General features: G+C 36.5%; 2 pseudogenes across 5 annotated transcripts; both read left to right on the forward strand.

Annotated features, from left to right (window-relative positions):
* The first annotated feature begins 9712 nt into the window (after nt 1-9712).
* Nucleotides 9713-21727, forward strand: LOC149839466 (mediator of RNA polymerase II transcription subunit 32 pseudogene; annotated as a pseudogene). Of its 5 annotated transcripts, none has more exons than XR_016431487.1 (3): nt 9713-10202; nt 10922-11045; nt 11539-11996. The product of XR_016431487.1 is annotated as a mediator of RNA polymerase II transcription subunit 32 pseudogene, transcript variant X2 (transcript). The 5 variants fall into 5 exon arrangements; XR_016431488.1 differs by having other exon boundaries at nt 10931-11045; XR_016431489.1 differs by lacking the exon at nt 10922-11045 and having other exon boundaries at nt 11539-11605; nt 11722-11996.
* On the forward strand, nt 13871-20143 carry LOC149839467 (zinc transporter 6, chloroplastic pseudogene; annotated as a pseudogene).
* Nucleotides 21728-22421: the final 694 nt, after the last annotated feature.

The following is a 22421-nucleotide window of genomic DNA, read 5'->3' on the forward strand; positions in this document are numbered from 1 at the left end:
AAACAGCTTTCTTGCTGCCTCGTGTAGAGATATGGTAAATGGTCTGTCCACTTGACACGTGGAGGGCACTTGTTATGGCCTTTTTTCTCAACATTTTTGTGTTTTAGGGCCATGGTGGTAATGAGTGGATCCCATGCGTGCTTGGAATGTTTTCCGTCTTTGGAGTTTAGGCTGTCGGCCTCGAGGGACTCGCAGGCCTTGAGTGGTCGCTACAGCAGCCACGTTTGCCAGCTGACTGATTGACATGGGGACAAGTGGATCAGGTTTAGTCACGTTTGATCCGAACCCAACAGATTGTTTTGGATATGAATCTTAAGATAGGATCAGATATGTTGACTGAGTTTGTGCTTATCTGATTCGGATTAATGGTTTTTGTTGAAGCTATATTGGGATGTGGATTAAAACCAGATACTACTTTGTACACCTAAGCTCTTGTTTCTAAATTTTTTGTTTTTATCTAATTCAGATTATGGATCTAGCTCAGATTCAAATCCAGATTTGGACCTACTGCATGAAATCCGGATCTGGGTTTAGTAAAATATAATCCACTCTGTTTGCACCATTCTCGAGAAATAGTTTATTGGCTGCTGTTTGGATTTTTTTATTATTTTGGACTCTTCTTTTCTACAAATTTTTTTTTTTTTTTGGATAAGCTCTTCTTTTCTGCATTTTTCTATATGTTGGTTGTCTAATACCTTTTGTTTTCAAATTCCTTTTGTCAGGTCGAGTGCTATTTATTAGAATTTGGATCAGGAATCAATTCTATTACATTTTAATTAATTCGAACATGAATTCAGGTTCAGATTTGAATGCTCAATATTGGATACTGGAGCCATACATTTGCACCCCTTTATTTTGCCTTTCATTTCTTTTTTGATAGTCAAGCTGGGGGTGACAGCCGAGACCCAACTTTACTATGCCAATACCACTCTGGTTATGATCGTGTAACCTAACCGTCCACCTCTAGTTGCACTTCTACCCCTTAAGTCTACCTGTTAGAGTGCAAACAGATCACTTTTGATTCAGATCCCAATGCAGATCCAACAGAAAATATCGATCACAAATATGAATCCAGTTCCTGTTTATCTGGTCCATATTTAATTTGATTCTTGTTGTAGGATTCATAGCTTAGAACCGGTAGGGATCTGCCTAATCCCAGCTTGACTATCAAAAAAAAAATTTGTAAAATACAAATCAGAGGTCCAAGAGAATCTGATCCATTTGCACACACCTATATTGTCTGAATACAAATGATATTTAGGGCATTATCATTTTATCTGATATTAAATCAGAAAATGTTCAAATCATGTTGTTTCCAAAATATATAGTGTTTTTAGATATCATGTCAATTAATATGTTTCTCTCTCTCTCTCTCTCTCTCTCTATATATATATATATATATATATATAGAGAGAGAGAGAGAGAGAGAGAGAGTAATGTGTTCTTTAGACCTCTTTTTTCGTTAGGTCACGTTAGGCCCTTCAAAAATTGTAGTTTTAAGTATTTTTTCACACGTCTAACACTGTAGATGTGATTTGTAGGTTTTGTTTAGTGGGAACCAACTTTTGGATCGTCGGGTTTTTCCGGTGTATGGCTACGAAGGTACCAGCTTTTCTCGGCTCATAAAATCAAGTTTTTTGTAAACATCTAACGGTTCATGTCTATCATAAAACACTTAAAAATTATAAGGCAGATTGGGGCAGAACAGAAATAAGGCTTAATATGTTCAGTTCTCATATATATATATATATATATATATAGAGAGAGAGAGAGAGAGAAAACTGAACATATTATGATAGATATGAACCTATTTTTCATTCTGCTCCGTTTTGCCCTGTAGTTTTTGAAGTGTTTTATGATAGATCTGAACGGTTAGATGTGTTTAGCATGCTCAATTTAGTGATCATATTTTTTGATGAAAAAACATGATTTTATGAGCTGGGAAAAAATAGTACCTTCATAGCCATTGATTTTAGATCACCAGAAAAACCTGTAAGCATGTCAGATTTGGATGATCCAAAAGCCAGTTCCTTCTAAACAAAACCTATATATCACATCTATGGTGTTACATGTTAGAAAAAAACCCAAAAACAATATTTTTTGAGGGGGCAGAACTAGAAGGTGGGCAAGAGGAGTGCATTACTTTATATATATATATATATATATATATATATATATATATATATATATATATATATATATATATATATAGAGAGAGAGAGAGAGAGAGAGAGAGATGGGTAGCTGCAAAACTGATACTTGCTAAATGGGTTTTTCTGCCTTTCTAGTGTTTTTTTACAATTCCGACCCCATAAATGTGTTGGGCATGGTCAATTTACGAGGAATTAACACGTGAATCATGTGTTTTTGATGAAAAAAATAACATTTGGAGCTTAAAAAATTTACAAAGATTTTAGACGAACCTTATAAAAACCCACCCATGTATAAGAATCTAACACTTCAAGAGCTGATCCCTACAAAATCAAGTACATAGATACACTCAGCATTTAAAAATAAAACAAAAAACCTTGCAAAACTCATTTAGCACCTACCCATTACTCTCTCTCTCTATATATATATATCTATCTATATATATATATATATATATATATATATATATATATATAAACTTTCTTATAAGCCAATTTTTAAGTTTATCCAAGATTTTTCCTTTCCCAGAAATTTCCAATGCCGAGCTGCATGAAAGAGATAGATGTAATGGCCCATGGGATTAAAAATTTAAAACCATGAGTAACATGCCCAAACAATGGGATGCATGGGGTATAGGGGACACCTTATCAAGTTGGCTTTGGTTGAGCTGGCTCAAGGGCACCCCACATTGTCCAGTTTAGGGTTGTTGGGTAGTGGGGTATGGGCCTACAGTGGACATCACCCCAAGTGGAGACCCTTGTGATAATGCAAGAAAATGATACGGTGTAAGTAGGGCGTTCAAGTGGGTAGGGTCCCATTAGTCCTCTGACCCAAACCCAATACAGTATAGTGACTTCTCGAATATGAACCCAAAAGGTCCATTTGTTCAATTTGGTAATTCTTTTGTCTTTCTAGTCGTAATTGTTTGATCTGAATTTGGACTCAGGTTGGTAAGTCCAACCTAGAATAGAGCCAGATCCAGATCAGGTCCAAACTATTTTCAATTCTCATACGTAGAACCTTGTTTTTCAAGTATTAATCCCATTACCAGGTTTGGTAGTACAATGACAAGGTCCTACCTGGATTTACATCTGCCATTTCAGACCCGACTCTGATTAAGGTCCAGACTCACTGAACAAAAAAGTTGGATCTAAAACTGGATAAGGTCATTTCCATCCCCAAACTGATCCTTCTTAATCAGTACGGCCCGTTTGGATGACAGGGGTCAAAACCTGGTTTTGTCTCAAACTAAGTTTTTGGCAAACCTGGTTTGCCAAAAACCAAACATTTGAGGACTGTTTGGGTGACCAAAATCCTGCTTTTTATGTTTTTGGTCACCAAAAACTAAAAAAGAAAAGAAAAAAAGACTGGTCATTTTTCGGCCAGCCACTGGCCGGGAAATGGCCTGACTAGTGACTAGTGGCTGCCAAAAAAATGACAGGCCTGCCCAAAAACTAAAAGAAAAGTCAGCCATTTTTTGGCCAGTGGTTGGCTGGAAAATGGCTGACCAACCTAAAATCACAAAAAAGGCAAAATCCTCAGCCATTTCCCGGCTAGTAGCTGATTGAAAAATGGCGGGACGACCATGGATTTGCTTAAAAGAAAAAAACATATTTCCCGACCATTTTCTGACGGGTGGAAAAACAAGGGGGGGCCTGTTTTGCAAAACTGGGTTAGAAACCCAGTTCTTAAACCAAGTTTACCAAAACCTGGTTTGTCACCTAAAATCAGGTTTTCAATTTGGTTTTGGGTGTCATCCAAACAGTACCAATATAGTTATGTGCCCATGAGAGTGGTGTGACAAATACCATGAGAAATTACATAAAAGTTTTAAACTTTAATTTCTCATGACATTTTCAAAATATCATGATTTTCTTGTTGAAGCATAAATATTGCATTTTAAACGTGATAGTTATGTTCTAGCGGCTATTTGGCATAAAAACATGCATTTTTATTTTAAATTTATAGTTCTATATAAAAAGTTATTTATTTATTTATTTTTATTGCCGATATTTTGTCCCCAAAAATGCAAGTTTTTAAAAAAGAGTTCTATTTCTCACGAGTTTTTGGCTGGCGATATTTTGTTGTTTTAAACTTTTGTAGCTATGCATGAGGGATCTGCATGTTGATTTGGTTTTGAAGAATGAGGGATAGTTCAGTATGGTAGCTCGTTATGCTTTGGTTTCTCAAGTAGGTTTTTCTTGTCTCACCCAAAATGTTTGAAAAATGACCCATTTTCGTAGCAAATATACCTCCTATGAAAACTCACTCTTTTGGATAAGGCCCCCATTTGTTTCATTCCTATTCCTATGGAAGGGAAAGGTCTTTCATGATAAAGGTCATGAGTTTCTAAAAACTCTTTACCACTCAAGTTTCCTATGAAAGTCCTTTTATGTGGGGGGAGGTATCAAGGGATTTTCATGTCAATTGGAAGAAGGTGTTGGATGTGAGCTTAGCATTTCTCATGAAAACTTCATGACACAAACAGGCCCCAAATATTTTACCACTTGATGATAGATGTTTTTCGAGGGATGTGCATCCATCAAGCAAATGGGTCCTAATGTTTCCCGTCTGTCTTTGTCTAATTAATAATGCTACCTCCATAGTAAGCAAAACTCTGTTTAAACTTTAATATGTCTTTGTAAAAAAGAATTACAAGGTAATTTTTGGGGAAAAAAATTGTAACGAATTTTCATTCAATTTGACATTATTTTGCAGGGTAAAATTTTCAAACTGATGTCGTATTTATCAGCATAATTCAAAAAATCCGCCAATCATATGAAATTTTTCCAAAAATGCACCTAATTTTTTATAGTTAATAAAAAACAGGTTTTCACATTAAACTCGTATATGCTCTCAAAATTGCAGCAACTACCATTTTCTCTTACTTCCCTCGAGGGCTCAATCTCATTTCTTTATGTTCAACTAGTATGTCATTAAAATGCAGAGACGTGGAGATCAATGTATTTCATTAATTTTGTATTCACTTTGATCGTTATCGACTGGTGCACAACCACAATTTTTCTGCTGGAAAATGCTTCAATAGAGTTGTCCTTTGAAAGGGTTCTTTGTTGGGGTTAAAACGGACATACCGAGTCTCCCCACAAGTGTGAATCGATGAAAACAATAATGCAATGACATTGAAAGAAATAAAACTAAAACAAACCAACATCATAAACAAAACAACACACAACGATTTACGTGGTTCTCTCTCAACTGAGGTACGTCTATGGCGACCAAAAGGTCATCAACTTCCACTTTCTTCAAACAAAGATTACAGAGTGGCCAAAAGGCATAAGCCTTACAAACACACAAGGTGTAACGAAATGAACAAGAGGATATACCTCACTAAGGAACAAAGAACGAATGATCTGAAAAACCAGCTTGACGAAGCTGTCCTGAAAGAAGTGTAGCAACACTTCTTGCTTTTGTTCACTTCACATCCTTTCGGTGCATTAAAAGAGTTTCTCCCCCTTTTCGCTCTCTTCTGCTTCTTATTTTGCTCTCTCATTCATCCCTTAAATGGAGGACGAGACCCGTATTTAATGTGGAAGACTAAACGTCTTGCATAACTTACAATGCGCCTGAAGCGCATTAGCACAAATCGCTATCCACCTGAAGCCACAAATCGCTATCCACCTGAAGCCACAAATCACTATCCAGCGACTACTACAAATCGATATCCAGCGACTACTACAAATCACTATGCAGCGATACCACAAATCGCTATCTAGGTTAAATCACTCTTCGCCAAATCGTTATCGACAAATCGCTGATCCTCAAACTCTGAACAGCTGAATCGTCATTCAGCTGAGAGGACTTCTACAAATCGCTATCCAGGGAATACGAAAATCGTCTTCAAGAAGATCAGGCATCATGCTTGGAATTCTGTAGCGATATTGAATGTGCATCAAACCAATGAATCCCACAAAGGAGGGAAACCCAACAATTCTCTCCCTTCCCGACTTATGTGGAAGCTTCTTCCATTCCTGCTAGGAATCAACACTTCTCATGCTTGTCCTTGGGCAATGACTTGGTCAACATATCTGATATATTGTCATCAGTATGTACTTTCTCCAGTTGCAACAATTTTTCATTCAAGACGTCTCGAATCCAGTGGTATCGAACATCGATATGTTTTGATCTTGAATGAAATGAGGAATTCTTACTCGAGTGAATCACACTCTGGCTATCACAGTGAAGAACATACTCTTCTTGCTTCAAGCCCAACTCTTGCAAAAATTTCTTCACCCACAACAATTCCTTACTGGCTTCTGTAATGGAGATGAACTCAGCTTCTGTAGTGCAGAGAACTATACATTTCTGTAATTTCGACTGCCATGCAACTGCTCCCCCTGCAAGAGTAATCAAATACGTAGAAGTAGACTTCCTACTGTCTACATCACCAACCATATCAGAATCTGTGAACCCATCAAGAATAGGTTCACCTTTTCCAAAACACAGACTTAACTTCAAAGTGCCCTGAAGACACCTCAGAATTCATTTCACTGCTGCCCAGTGTTCCTTCCCTAGATTTGACAGAAATTGACTAACAACTCTAACAGCATGAGCTATGTATGGTCAAGTACAGACCATAGCATACATCAACGTACCTACTGCCGAAGCATAGGAAATTTTCTACATCTCAATTCCTTCTTCATCATTTGCAGGACATTGACTTGAGCTAAGTTTGAAATGGCATGCAAGTGAACAATTAACAGGCCTTGCTTTGTCCATGTTGAACCTCTTAAGAACCTTTCTGATATACTTCTCTTGTGATAACTAGATCAACCCATGTGATCTGTCATGAACAATTCTCATCCCAAGAATCTGCTTTGCTGGACCTAAATCCTTCATGGCAAAGGTCTCACTTAGCTTCAACTTTAACTTGTTTATCCTACTGATGTCTTGGCCCATAATCAGCATATCATCCACATAAAGCAAGAGAATGGTAAAATTACCATCTGACAATTTCTTCACAAACACACAATGGTCTGTGGAAGTTCTTGAATATCTATACTCAGTCATAAAGGAATCAAACTTCTTATATCACTGCCTTGATGCTTGCTTCAATCCATACAAACTCTTCTTTAGCTTGCAAACTAGGTGTTCTTTACCCTTGTCAATAAAGCCCTCAGGTTGCTCTATATAAATTTCTTCTTCCAAGTCATCATACAGAAATGCAGTCTTCACATCAAGCTGCTCAACTTCCAAATTCATGCTTGTAGCTATACCGAGCACAGTTCGGATGGAGGACATCTTTACAACTGGTGAGAAGATTTCATCAAAATCAACTCCTTTCTTCTGAGCAAAACCTTTCACTACAAGCCGTGCCTTGTATCTAGGTTGAGAGTTGATCCCATCAGTCTTCTGCCTGAAGACCCACTTGTTCTTCAACACCTTCTTCCTTTTAGGTGTCTTTACCAGATCAAATGTGTGATTCCCATGCAATGAAATCATTTTCTCTTTCATTGCCTTAGTCCACTCAGTTTGGTTTTCGTCCTCCAAAACGTTTTCAAAGGTTTCTGGCTCACCTTGATCTGTAATCATCGCATATTCATTCGATGAGTATTTTCTGGATGATTGTTTCTCTCTAGTAGACTTCCTTATAGGAGTCTGAGGAAGTGACTCTTGGGGTGTTGGCTCCCCCTCAATTTTCGTCTTATCATATCCTTCCTTTGCATCATTATGAGGAGGTGGCATCTCCTCCATGAAATCTTGAACACCTGGCGCATCAAGGGGATCTAAGTCAACAAGATCACCTTTACTGGACTCTGATGGCTTAGACTTACCAATGTCTTCAATGGTCTGATCTTCCAAGAAGACAACATCTCAACTTCTGACCACCTTCTTATCAATAGGATCATAGAGTCTGTAGCCAAATTCTTTATGTCCATAGCCAAGGAATATGCACTGCTTGGCTCTTGGATCAAGCTTGGACTTCTCTTTCTTCGAAACATGAACAAAAGTTCTGCAGTCGAATACTCTTAAGTGTTCATAGGAAGGTTTTTTCCCTGTCCAAACTTTCTCTGAAACATCTTCTTTCAAGAGAATAGAAGGAGACAAGTTGATAAGATCAGTTGTTGTCCTCATTGACTCACCCCAGAAAGATCTTGGCAATTTAGATTGTGACAGCAGACATCTGACTCTCTCAAGGATGGTGCGATTCATTCTCTCAGCAACCCTATTCTATTGAGGTGTCATCCTCACAGTCCTTTCATGCTTGATGACATGATTGGTGCAATACTAATCAAATGACCCAATGTATTCGCCACCATTATTCGAGCGAACACACTTCAACTGCCTGCCAATTTTTCTTTCAGTCATGGTCTGAAAATGCTTGAATACATTTAGAACTTGATCTTTAGTTCTCAGTGTATAAGCCCAGACTTTCCTAGAGTGATCATCAATAAAAGTCATAAAGTACAATGCACCACCAAGTGTCTTGACCTTCAAAGGTCCACAGACATCATAATGTACAAGATCTAGAACATGAGATTTTCTATATGCAATGCTTCTATGGAAAGAAACTTTGTCCTGTTTACCATGGAAGCAATGAACACAAGGTTCCAAAGATGTACCTGCTGCACCCGTCAGAAGCTCTTTCTTAACTAGGACTTGCAATCCCTTCTTGCTCATATGCCCGAGCCTTCTATGCCATATCTCTGTGGATGAACCAGTCTCCACAGCATTCACAACACTCATGTTTTTTTTAAAAGAGCAGCCGAACGTGCCCTTGATGTTATATAAACCAAAGCTCACTGTGAAGAATAAGTGAAGAATAGTTAAGAACAAGTGCACTTGAGGTAGGTCAATTGGTCAACTTGGCTTGGATGCAATCAAGAGTCAAACTTAGTCAATATGTTTAACATAAGTATGAGTAATGGAAAAAGGTCTTAAAAGATTTATTGGTCAACCGTCCTCCAAAATGGTTAAACAGCTAAAACCATTTTGAACGCTTAGAACAACAGATCGCGACAGTCAAAATCTCGTGTGAAATTGAAAATGTTTATATTTTTTGTAATTTTGATAAAAAATATAGGCAACAATAAACAAATTACAAAAGTGCAAAAAAAAATTATGAAGTTAAATAAAAACAATTGGAGGCAAGGGTAAGCACAACAATGATAGTAAGTATGTCAGGCAGTCTATGATCTTGAAGAAGTTTCTCAGTGTAAATATAAAAAGTCACATTTTTCATAAAAAATTACCATTAAAAGCATCAATGTCGTGAGAATGTGAGATTTATTATAAAAATATAAAATACATGTAATATATATATATATATATATATATATATATATATATATATATATATATATTAAAAAATAAACATAAAAAGCTACCTACAAAAAAAATTTGTTTCTCTGTCACAATGATATCACAATAAGAGCGTAGTATTTTTTAAACAGGCAATATCATGAAAATATCGTATTTTGGGGGTATTATACAATTAAACCTTCAAAATTATCGTGACAAAATCATGACGGCGATATTTTTGACAGTGTCTTGAGGCTTTTCGGCACGATTCGAGTCCCTCTCTCTTTCCTTCCTAGTTTTGGGCATCATCTCTCTCTCTCTCTTGTGGTGGGTGGTGGTGAAGCAGCAGGAGGAGGAGGATGGAGTGCGTGGTGGAGGCACTGAACCAGGCGTTCCAGGACTTCATGGGGGCGGCGGCGGGCGTCTTCGAGTCCAACGAGCTCTCCGGCGGCCACAAGTCATTGGCGACCGACGCCGCCATCGAGGTCTTCAAGCAGCGGTGGGAGCTCTTCCGGGTGGCGTGTGACCGCGCCGAGGAGTTCGTGGAGTCGGCGAAGCAGCGCATCGGGTCGGAGTGCCTGGTCGACGAGGCCGCCGGCCCCGTCCCCTCCCACGACGCCCCTGGCCTCGCCCCCATCAGCGCCGTCCGCCTCGAGCAGATGAGCAAGGCCGTCCGCTGGCTCGTCCTCGAGCTCCAGCACGGCTCTGGCAACCCCAACGCCTCCGCCGGCGGCCATCCCCACTCCTCCGCTCCCTTTGATGCTCGCTTCTCCGAAGACCCAACTCAATAGGTACACCCCAATCTGCAACTCTGGTTTTTTCTGATGTAAAAGGGTGTTGCTTCCTGTTGTGAATTTCCCATCATTTTCTCTTGTACTTTTGGTTGGTTGATGAAATTGAGGAAATGGGTGTTTATATTTCGGAACGGAGATTTCAGAATTTTCATATGAGAACGAGGAAATAATGGTGTAATTTTGGTTTTTCTTGTGTTGGGGTGAGTCTTTCTGAGAATTGGGCATTGTGCTTCTCGGTGAGTAACCTACCCCCCCCCCCCCCCCCCAGTGTGGGAATTTCTGTATTCTCTCTTTATTTTGCAGAAACCCGTGATAAAATTTGTGTATCCTTCAATTATGATGGCAAATGAATGCGAAAATTTGATGATTATTGATGACAGATGCAGATGTTTGGACAGTAGAGAAGAAGATTGATGTGTGTTTGAATTTATTTATGAGCGAAATCTTACTTGAAATGCAAAAGACGCATTTTCCAATGACAACTTGAATGTGCTCCAAGAAATTTAAGTACGAACTCCTTGTGGTTGTTATAGGTTCTCCTTTTCCTTTTCATGTTTTTCCAAAGTACTTTAGTTCTTCAAACATTTCACACAACTAAACAACTTGTAGGGTGAAAAAGGATTCTCTTGAATTTTTGTATTTGAAGATATCAATCACCACTTGTTTCTTTGTTTATCGCTTTCAATTATGTGTTGTTGATGTTTCACATTTCATAGAACTTGCAGAGTTTCTCCCACCCCACACCCCCGCCTCCCTTCAATTTTCAAGATGGAAGGTGCTAGGAGCTGGGTATACTCATAATTTAAATCCTTCCCTTGATCATTTCAGTATCTCTGAGAGGTTGGTGTTTTACCTTTCCCTAACATCTTAAAATGCAAAATATATTGGGGATACTGTGTAAGACTTGATTCCAGCAGCTTTGACCTTATTGTCGCCAAGAGATGGCAGGTGTCATTGGCCTCAAAAAGAGCTTTTCAAAGACTAGATAGTGTTTAGATCTCCTTCTGTTTCATCTTCATCTTCTAAGTGGGTAATTCTTGATCCAGATGATTCCAAATCCCAATACTGCAAATCTGAAACACAAGGCCTGCTGTGTTAGCAATTGGTGCTACTATGATCCCAGTGGAAATAATTCAATCTATTACAAAATTTTGTTTAGACCAATCTTCATTTTTGGGGGGTCTTATTCATGCATATGTATGTCTGTGCATTTTTTACTCTTTTGGAACTCCACTCAGTGCCTTAGGGAGTTGGAGATATGATTGACCAAGGCATTTATTTCACAATAGCTATTATGTGATATTTCTCTTAACAGTGTTACCCTCACCACCAGGTTTGGAGGGTGTCCAGATAGCGGTTCCACAGGCACTTTCTATATGATGTAGAGGCATATCTGCTATGTAAGTATGGTAGTGGTACCTCCGTAACTTGTGCAATGATGGTATTAATTGGAAAGGTGGAGCTTGAACTAATTCCTCCGTGCTGCTTTTTTAACTCTGTTCTGTTGGGAAGGAAGGCTTGCAGTCAATATCTCTTTCCGATTATAGAAAAGAAGTGGACCGTTCCTTGGCTTCCAGCTGAAAACATTGCCCTTAAACATTAGCATCTCATCTTAGTCAACGTTTTTTAATGTTGGATTCTTCCTTTCTTGGCATTAGAAGCCTGTAGTGCTCCAAAAGATGTATAAGCGGTATACATGTAGCTTATCTCTCAATCCCATGGTTAAAATATTGTACTTATCATGTTTCCTCCATTGGACATACATTTCCACCCAAAACTTTTATGCACTTAGTATACTATGTTCCATACTATGTTCCCCTTTCCTTTCCTTGGCGAAATAAACTCTCTCTCTCTCTCTATATATCTATCTATCTATCTATCTATATATATATATATATATATATATATATATATATATATATATATATATATATACTTGAGATAACATTTGCTACCATCATAGGCAAGGAACCCTCTAGTTGGAATCATAGAAACGGGGGGGGGGGGGGGGGGGAGGTGTTGTTTTGACCAAATCTGATCCCATAGATATGTTTAGCATGATAAAAATAGTAGGAATCAACTCTTGGATTGTAGTTTTTTTTAATGTAAAAATATGATTTCATGAGAGTTGAAAATTTGGTACATTGTAGGCCCTTGATTTTTCAATCCTTGTAAAATCTTACATACATGTTTGGTGCTATTGAAGGTACAGTACTATTGAGCTGTAAATGATAGGTTCAAGCTTTATTGACTCAATCAGACCGAATAGATGTGTTAAACACGGTTTGTTTGCTAAGGATCAAACCTTAGATTGTGTTATTTCCTTAGATTGTGTTATTTCGATCTAAAAATATGATTTTTTGAGTCATGAAATTTTAGTGCCTTGATTTTTGAAGCCCTTAAAAAACCTGCTTAGGGATTCAAAACTCATTTTCTACTAAACAAACCCTTTATATCACGTTCATAAAGTCAGATCTACCAAAAAAAAAGGAATCTAAAATACCCTTGTAAATTCTAACATAGCCATTGACTATCATTTATGATCTACACCTTGCACGGCAACTCATTTTCTACAGTTTACACTTTCACATCTTCTTGGTAGTTGGTACCATCTTTTTTGGAAGAATAATGGGATTTGAATTTTAAACCTATTTCTTACAAGCCAAACACTCCAAGTCCGACGACATTTATTCTCCTGTATGTAAGATGAGTGAAGGTTTCGAACTTGTGACATCCCGTCAACTTGGTGACATTCACAAGTCGCCACTATTAGATGAGCGGAGCCCTTGTGGGCAGTAAAACATCAAGTTTGTCATTCCTTCAACCACTAATGGCAAAATAAGGGGTGATAGCCAGGTAGGCTTGGTTGGGGTTTGTGAGTCTAGAGAAAAGAAAGCAGACCGTGGGCTGCAACCTACGTGCATTGGTCAACAAAAATGATCTGTTTATTCTATACCAATTATGCCTCCAAATAGGAGGACTCAAATCGCACATAAAGGTCCACAGACTCCACATTCCATCTGTAGTCTACTTTAAAGGGCACAATGCCAAACAAAATTTACAGTATTTAATAAGGCATTTATTTTTTATTAAATGATGGCAGCGCTATTGGATGAGAATATTTGGGGAAAGGTCTTTCAGTGTGGTGTTTGAGGTCCAATTTTTTGCAACTTTTGTGGTTATCATGGTTTGTTGCTTGCTAGCACCAACAATCCCAAGATAAAATCATCTTATACAAGTTTTAGTAGCCCAATGGGTTTAATAAAAGCTTACCTAATTATTGGAATGAGTAGAACATCTGTTTTATGGGTTCGCAGGCAAAGCACCACCACAATCCCTTGGCTTTTCTCTTTTTAGTTTTTGAAAGAGCAAGCACTAAGCTAGTTATAAAAAAGGAATAAAGACAATTCTAGCAGTGTCAGCAGAGCATTTAATTGAAAGTAATGTGTCCCCCATCAGAATCAGACAATTGTAATGGCCTGACAGATCCTTTATAAGATTGTATGATTAAAAATCAGTGAACAAACATATTACCCACTTGTTTGTTGTTGGCATAGTAACTTGTAAAGGTTTTTACAGTGATACGTAGGCTCACACCACAAAGTCTTGTCTTGACAAAGTCCTCCATTTGATCAGCAAAGCCACATACAGCAGCAGCAGCAGCCATGGGTTGCCATGGTGAGGCCTCTTCCAGGGAGCAGTGCAGGGACCATAGTGCTTTCAAAATGCACGGAGAAGCGCATGCTTATGATAGGTACGTGTCTCCCATTAATGGGGTACGCCTCCCCCTTTAAAAGGGTACGCGTACTCCATTAAAGGGGGACGCACACCCTTTTAATGGGGTACGCATAAGCATTTTACCATTTTATCTTTTTTTTTTAAAGAATTTTTTTTCATTAAGGGTAAAATAGGAAATTTTAAAAAGTCATAAAAAATAAAACTCGAAAGAGGCTTAGGGTTTTTTTTCACGCCTTTTTTGAGCCTCTCTTCCTCCCTCTCTCACTCAGCCGATTTGGCGACCTTCTCTCATGACCTTTGTGGTGACCTTTTTTATGACATTTCCGACGTCCGACGACCTCTACCAACCGGTGATGATTTCTATCCTTACTTATCGTCGGTCGCTCCTACCGATTGAATGGTCCGGTGTCGGATCACAATGATGGAGGCGATTCGCCGCCTACGACGTCGCAGAAAGTTCACTGAACCTTATCATTTAGAGGAAGGAGAAGTCGTAACAAGTTTCCATAGGTGAACCTACAGAAGCCCATTCAGATCCTTATTTGCTCAGTTGCTGCAAGGTTTCATCAAGTGCATTTTTTTCCGATCTGGGTTCCCAAAGTTTGAAATTGTTCACAATTGATTGCTTTGCCCTTTTCCTCTAACAATTTTGAGGTTGTAATATGTCTTTTGGAATACATCTGGTTTTATATATGTTTGCATTACTTTGTCAGACTTTATAGATGATTGTAGCATGACATAAATTGATTTTTTAGTATGTCTAGATTCTAGATTAGACAAAATGTATTTGTTGAGCCATCTGAGTTTTCACTTTGTGTGTTTAGAATCTTTAGATTGGTAGCCAATTGTTTGATGGAGACTTCAGAAAGAGTAATTAATGATTCATATTGTTAATTTCTATGAAGAAGTAATGCATTTGCTCCAACAACTTTGCTGGTCCAAGTTTTTCATATTTAGATGAATGACTTTAAATTAATTACTATAAGTATTAGGCTGAAGGTAACTTGTCCATGGGTAGCAAGAACTGGTACTTGATGTGCTGCATAATCGAGTTCTTTTGTTATCTACATTCTTTTTTATTGTCATCCATTTGTCCTTGTGAACTTGTCTCAGTATAAAGACAACCATATATGTTTTAATGGTCTTAATCTGTTGAGACTTGAGATGCATATTTTTGTCTCATATTACATTTACCTCACCCAATTTCCATTTAGTGTCAAACTGAATTTTGTCTTTCTACATTGTAATGTTGTCTTTGTTTAACAATTTTTTATAAATGCAATCTTTTGAAAGAACTTCTTTTCTTTTTCTCTTTTTCTCTTTTTCTCTTTTTCTTTTTTTAATTTTGTCTGCTTCATCATAGTATATTATAGATAGATCTTTCACCTCTATGAATGATGCTTATTTAAAATTTTAAAGTGTTTTAGGTTGATTCCTATACTTTTATGATATATGTATATTTGCCTATTCTTTGCTTCATTAATGACCATCATAAGGTATGATCATGACAATTATGATGACAATGATGATTCTTTATACAATTTAGACTTGGAGCATGAATCGTCTAGTGGTGTTGGGGATGACAATGCAAGAAAGGGCAATGAGTCTTCTGATTGTTCATATCAGTTTGAGGATAAAAAAGAAAATTGTTTTGATGAGAAAGATGAAGAAGAATATGACTTAGATGACTACTATTCTAAAGATGATCAAGATGATGAACCACCTAGCATACATAAAACAACAGTGTTATATCGTAATGTATTGAAACAAAAGAAGAGTGGGCAAGGAAAGCAATGTGGAACTCAAGTTTTTATGTGCAGGCACTGCAAAAATATTTATCATGGGTCATATACTTGAGTTTTTGCACATCTTATGAGAGCTTTAAAGGGAAAAAGTGTTGGGACTGCCTTTTGTCCCGTAACTGCAAAAAATATATAATTGGCAAGAAAAATTAAGAGGCAAGTTCGATTAGTGGAGGTTTCATCAAGTGCATTTGAGTTAAGGAGATCAAGAATTCATAAATTGAAGCCTATTAGTATAACTACATCTTCTAGTGAAAGTCGAAACATAGTTGATATTCGTGAAACCTTTAAAAAAGATAGAAAGAAATGATATAGATCATAAAATTATCAAATATTTGTGTGCAAATGGCATACCTTTCAATGTGCTTCGATCACCGTATTGGGAAGAAATTATATCTATAGTAGTAAAATGTCTGGATATAAACCCCCATCATATGAAAAAGCCCGAACAATGTTGTTTGACAGTGAAAAAGAGTGTGTTTATAAGGCGTTAAATGAATTTCGAGAAAAGTTTGAGGAGTTTTGAGTTTTCATTATCTCAGATGGTTGGACAAATATCAAGAACATACAGTTGATAAATATATTTGCATCAAATTGTTTTGGCTCGATGTTCTTATATACAAGTGATTTTTCTAATGTGCAATAATCAACTATAAATATTACCAAGTTTTTTAATACGAGATATAAACTTGTGGGGCCTTCTAATGTAATACAAGTAATTACAAACAATGCAGCAAATTACAAGTTAGCAGGTGAAGAATTAAAACAAACGTATAAGTATGTTTTTTAGTCACCTTGTGTTGTGCACACACTTAATTTGATCTTCAAGGATTTGGCACATGAGTTTCATTGGTTGAGAGAAACATATTTGTAGAGTAAAGAAATTGTGAAGTATATCACAAATCATTTAAAAGCACTAGCAATCTTTAGAAGCAATAAAAAATTAAAGCTAATAAAGATTGCAAAAACAAGGTTTGCTTCACATTATACTACTTTAAAGCGCTTGTTTAATGTGAGGGAGAGCTTGAGGCTCATAGTCGTTTCAGAGAGTAGAAGCAATCATGCACTGATGAAACTATGAAAAAAGGGTTGTTATAATAGAAACAACTGTTCTTGATGAAGAATATTGAGATTTTGTTCGTTTAGCATTATTGATTACAAAACTCATATATAAGATGATTAAATTTTGTGATCAGGAAGGCCCTATAATTGGTGAAGTGTATGAAGGCATTGACAACATGTTGGGGGAAATAAAAAATAATCTAAAAGAACAACCAGATTTGTATAAAAAGATTCATAAGATTGTCTCAAATAGATAGGATAGAATGAATGTACATCTTCATAGTCTAGCCCACATGCTTACTACAAAATATTACGAGTCAGAGTATCTCAAGATCTCAAAAGTAGGAGGGGTCAAATGAGTTTCTCCTGGTAAAAAAATTATTCTATCTATTTAATAAAGTTTAATGATTTAATTATTTAATTATTTTATTTGTATTTTCTTGTTATAGTTATTAAACATTTTTTTTCTGCAAAAAAGGATAATGATATCTTAGATGATGCGATGCTCGTGCTTGAAGTCATATCTACTGGAAATGAAGAGCTCTCTACACTTTATAGGTCATAACTTATGGCTTTTGCATCAAGAAATAAAAGATTTAGCCGAAATGTAGCAAGAATAGATGCATTGAATCATACAATGATAATCCTTAATTGGTGGCATTTTTATGGTGGTGATACACCTGAGTTGAGAGCATTAGTCATTAAGGTTTTATCTCAACCTATTAACACATCTTCTATAGAAAAAGCGTGGAGCACCTGTAGTTATATTTACAATGTTAAACAAAATAGGCTCAATGAAGATCATGTTGATACATTTGTGTATATTCATTTTAATCTTTGATTGATTGATAAGTATAATTAAAGTGTTATACTTTTGTTTTGATAATTTTTTCCTTTTTTTCTATCATTGATTATTTATTAGCATTCATATTTTATATTCTTGTTATAAAAATGTGTAACAATCGCTATAAAGAAGAACCTAGTCGAAAATGAGATATCAATCCAAAAATTTCTATTATAAAAAAATACGTTGAGATTAAAAGACATGCATTTGAGAGATTTGGATGATAGTGCACAACAATCAAGCATTATTTCCAAATCCAAATCCAAAGATGTACAACCAAGAGCTTCATTGCCTCCAATAATCATATGTATAAATGAAGTTGAAGATGATACAAATCAATTCAATAGAGCTAGTAGAACTAGTGCAGATATACAAGAGCGATCATCAGTTCCTCAAGGCCGGATTGATCGTTTCTTTAGCAGGAGACCTAGGTAAGGTGTGTTGATCTTGTATTTTTTATTTTATTATATATATATATAATTTTAAATTAAGGTTTTTGAATATTTTAATTTTTTAACATATTCATTATAGGAAATGAAGGAAGGAGCATAAAGCATGGTCATGGAGGACAAGGAGGATGTGATGATGCAGAAAGTTCTTGATTTATTGTTGACTTGAAGGAGAAGAGAAAGATGACAGATTATAGATTGTTGATAATGAAATGAACTCTTGAATTCTTAATTATTCTTTTGATGATGTAGTTGGAGTAGTCTAACTTAGAAACTTTTATGTTATTTTCTTGCCATGGTCTTATAATATTTTGTTGGTTTGATATGTACTTTTTATTTTGAAGCTTGCATGATGAAGTGAAGTAGTGGATTATATTAATTTTAAGTTTACACTTTACAGTTTCGAACTTTATAGCGTATAGTTTACAGTGTAAGACTTTATAGCTTAAAAATTTAATCATATCTTTATGTAATCTTTGAGTTTATTGATTTCTTATTTTCTATGTTGCAGAGATCACAAGATTTATAATAATCAAATCATTTGATTCTTTTATTAAAAAAGTATATTTTTTTATCAAATTTATTAGTTTTTTTAATGCATTATTTAGTGCTTGCATGCATTTGTTAAATGGTAGAAACAAAAATGTGAATTACGATCTTCTCTTGATGTATTATTTTTTAAATGCTTGAAAGTTGCAATATGATGCATTTGTTAGATAATTGCAACTTATATTATTTATTGTCTTAGATACATGTTTCATTTTATAAATGATGACATAAATCTTATTTTTTGATAAAATAAATATATATAATTATATTTTTGCTTTCCTTTTGATTCTTATTTGTTTCTCTTTCGCTTTTCATCCGAATCATACGTCGTCGCCTTCTTCACTTCATAGGTCGCTTCTGAGATGCTTTCTAAGTCACTTCCAAGACACTTCCTGGTTCGCTTCTAAGTCATCTCGCGCTTCCTACTTCTTAAATTTTTACAAGTGCTTCGCTTTCCGCTTCTCGTATCGCTTCCCTTTCCCGCTTTCTCAACTGACAACTCTGACAGGGACGACCATGGAGTCTTTGATCTGAAGCTATCAGCTATCACAGACATCTTCATCGCGAGTGTCGGTGGCATATCCTTTCTTGTACTCCTTGCCTGCCACTTGAATGGCAAGCCAACCTATGACAAGATCCTCCTCATGTAATTCTCTTTACTTCTCTGGTTCATGTGCTGCCTTCGATGTGCTCACCGACTGCAGCATCTCAACTCACCACCCATGGAAGGACTTCCCCTTGCTGGTTTGGTGAGTGTGGTTGGTGCTCTGCTCACTTTGTTGGTGGACACTTTGGCCACTGCTCACTCTCACAAGCCAAGCAATCAGTACATCCCGATCAAGACTGAGATGCAACCGCGCAAAGTTGCAGAGTTGGAATTGGGTGGTGCTGTTGTTCCCTGCTGCCATAGCCAACAGCAGCAGGTTGATGAGTTCACCCAGCTGAAACAGAAATTGTTTTCACAGGTGTTGGAAATTGGCATAATTTTTCATTCTGTTATCATTGGTGTTACTGTGGGCATGTCCCAAGACCGGTGTACCATCAAGCCTCTGGTGGCCGCATTGGCTTTCCATCAAATCTTTGAAAGCATGGGACTTGGTGGCTGCATTGCGCAGGTACTAAAATCATCAATGAAAGTGACATAATATTAAAATTTTGATGGTGGATCTTTTCTCTGAATCTAGTGTCAGAATCTTATTTTTGTGCTGGTTTGGGAGTTGGAACGACGACCTACATGTGTATGATGTTCTCTGTCATGACTTCAGGGGGATTGTAGTGGGAATGATCGTATTCTGGTTGATGGGATACCATGATAGTAGTCCCAAAGCACTAATTATGGAGGGGCTATTGGGATCCATTTCATCTGGGATTCTCATTGTTGCTGTTGATTTCTTTCATAACAAAAACATGTCCTCGGCTCCGTGGATGAGCAAAGCGGCTTATGTTGCTTTGATGCTTGGCTCAGCTACAATGTCCCTTGCTTTGTGGGCATGAACGCAACTCTAACTTATTTTGTATATCACCATTAACAACCCTCGGTAGGGAAGAGGATCAATTGCATTTTTATAATAGCTTGATATAACTTTCTCTGTATTTTGTGCTTCCAATAATAGTGCTATTATTGGTGCACCATCTATTTGGAGGGATTAGCCAAGCGACTCGTTGAGGGAAAGGGGTGCGCCTTGAGTTTACACCATCATGAAAGCCACCTTAGGTATGACAGGCTTAGCCAGCGCCACTAGGTCTCTGATCGTGGGGGTGGTTTCCCCATTCTTCATGAAAAAAAGAAATATCGAATTGTCTTCAACTTGGGAGGTTCTTGTTCTATCTTCACTTGGATGTTTTAAATAGTGTTATTCTTTCTTTCACAGTTCTACACATTATACAATTGTTTTAAGGGAACCGAACTTGGTCATATAATAGTGAGAATATCTAAACCTTTTTTTCTGTGTACTTCTGCAAGAAATACTAATACAGGCTTCAAGTAAATAAGGAATAGATAGGCTCCAATATCCCTATTCTTTGAAGTTTTCCATGTCAACAGTGTATTTGGTCTGCTGTTATCTTCTTATATCTGTCTCTTAAAGATGAGAATTGTAATGATGATCGAAATTCTTTTGTTGTGTCATGATGGTTATGGCCTAGACTGTGGGCATTCAAGCATTTTGGATCTTTGTGATATGGGAATCTTACATGGTCTTGGTTGTGGGTTCCTGTCACATAGGAACATGACATCCACTATCTTGCCTGGTTCCTTGTCAAGTAGCATATCCCTCCTTGCAGACATGATCCAGTAACATATATTTCTGATGATTTTCTATACTATCATGATGGACCCAAGCTTTTGTTAAAAAGAATAATCTCATTGCAAATGTAATTTTTAGGTAAGAGGGATAATCTCATTGCACTATCCTTAGATAGCCACGCAGTTTTGTTAGGATGTTTTTCACACTAATGCCTCATGTTTTGAGGATTTTCCTTGATACACATTTCAGTCAAAGAATCTGATTACACCATCTAATACTAGTACCTCTCATATAAATAAATTTTTTCTTCTTCCTTTCCTCTTCCTTTATTAGAAATTTGGTGGCTAAATCATACAAGAGAAAATGGACCAACATCAGTTTTTAGAGCTTTACATGTTCATACTAGAGCATGCGTCATCACATGTACAATGCCAATTACTTAAAATTATTGTGAACAATGACCAGGGCAAATGTAAATATTTTTTATAATATTTCATATTTGTATATAAGTAATGCAATATAGCACTAACTATAAATGAAACTTCATTATGTAGTTAAAGTGGTGCCCCTACGAAGACGCAGAGGAGAAGAAAAAACATGATGTGGTTGTACAAGCAAAGACCATTATAAAGATGGATATTTAGTTGCATAACATGAATGAAGTTGAGCACCAAATGGTCAGCCAAGTGGCCCGACAATTTAGCTATGTTCAGCAATCAATCGATTTCCCTAACACAGTTAGCAAAACAATCTTGTTGACAATAAATGATTACCCTATCATATTTTTCTTCGAACTTGAAGACTGGGACGATGATAGCGAAGACATCGGCTTGTTCTCTATGGTACTTGTTGGCGATGACGATGATGTAGTTACTTAATCTTAGCATATTGCAAGCAATCCCTATAGAAAAAAGTCAATTGAGGAGGAGAAACATTGGTCGCTGAGTCAAAAGCACAAAAGGATCGCAAGTAGAGTAGATGCAAAGTTGGCTTTTGCATTGGAAGAAATTTGAGTGTTGAAGGATGTGTTGACTGCAAAATAGTTCATTATATGAAATCCAGTTGAACTTATCAATAACTATGCTAAGGTCATCAAGGAGCTATGAGCACGCTTATGACATCTACAAAAGTGAACAATGTTTTATAATTGTAAATCATTGTAATTAAGTAAATAGTGCTTTGTAAATGCAATGAATGTATGTAGTTTTGAATATTATAAGTGAATTGTGTATAATTTTAAATTTGAATATAAATGTTTGTTGAATTACTAATGTCTACTGAATTGTAAATGTTTGTTGAGTTATAATAAGAAATATCTACTGAATTATAACAAAAAATGATATGTTTGCGATTTTAGAAAGCTTTGTAAATAATTATTATGAATAATAATCAAGAGTTAGTGATTTTTGAAAAATCTGTAATAAATAATATGTGAAATCAGTCACCTCCTCAAAAAACAATATGTGATCATGTGGAACTCTACAAAAAATTATTGTGAACAATGACAAATATATGTGATTTAAAAA

This window comes from Nuphar pumila, chromosome 4 (genome assembly GCF_984573655.1).
Source record: "Nuphar pumila chromosome 4, dmNupPumi1.hap1.1, whole genome shotgun sequence".
Classification (NCBI taxonomy): Eukaryota; Viridiplantae; Streptophyta; class Magnoliopsida; order Nymphaeales; family Nymphaeaceae; genus Nuphar; species Nuphar pumila.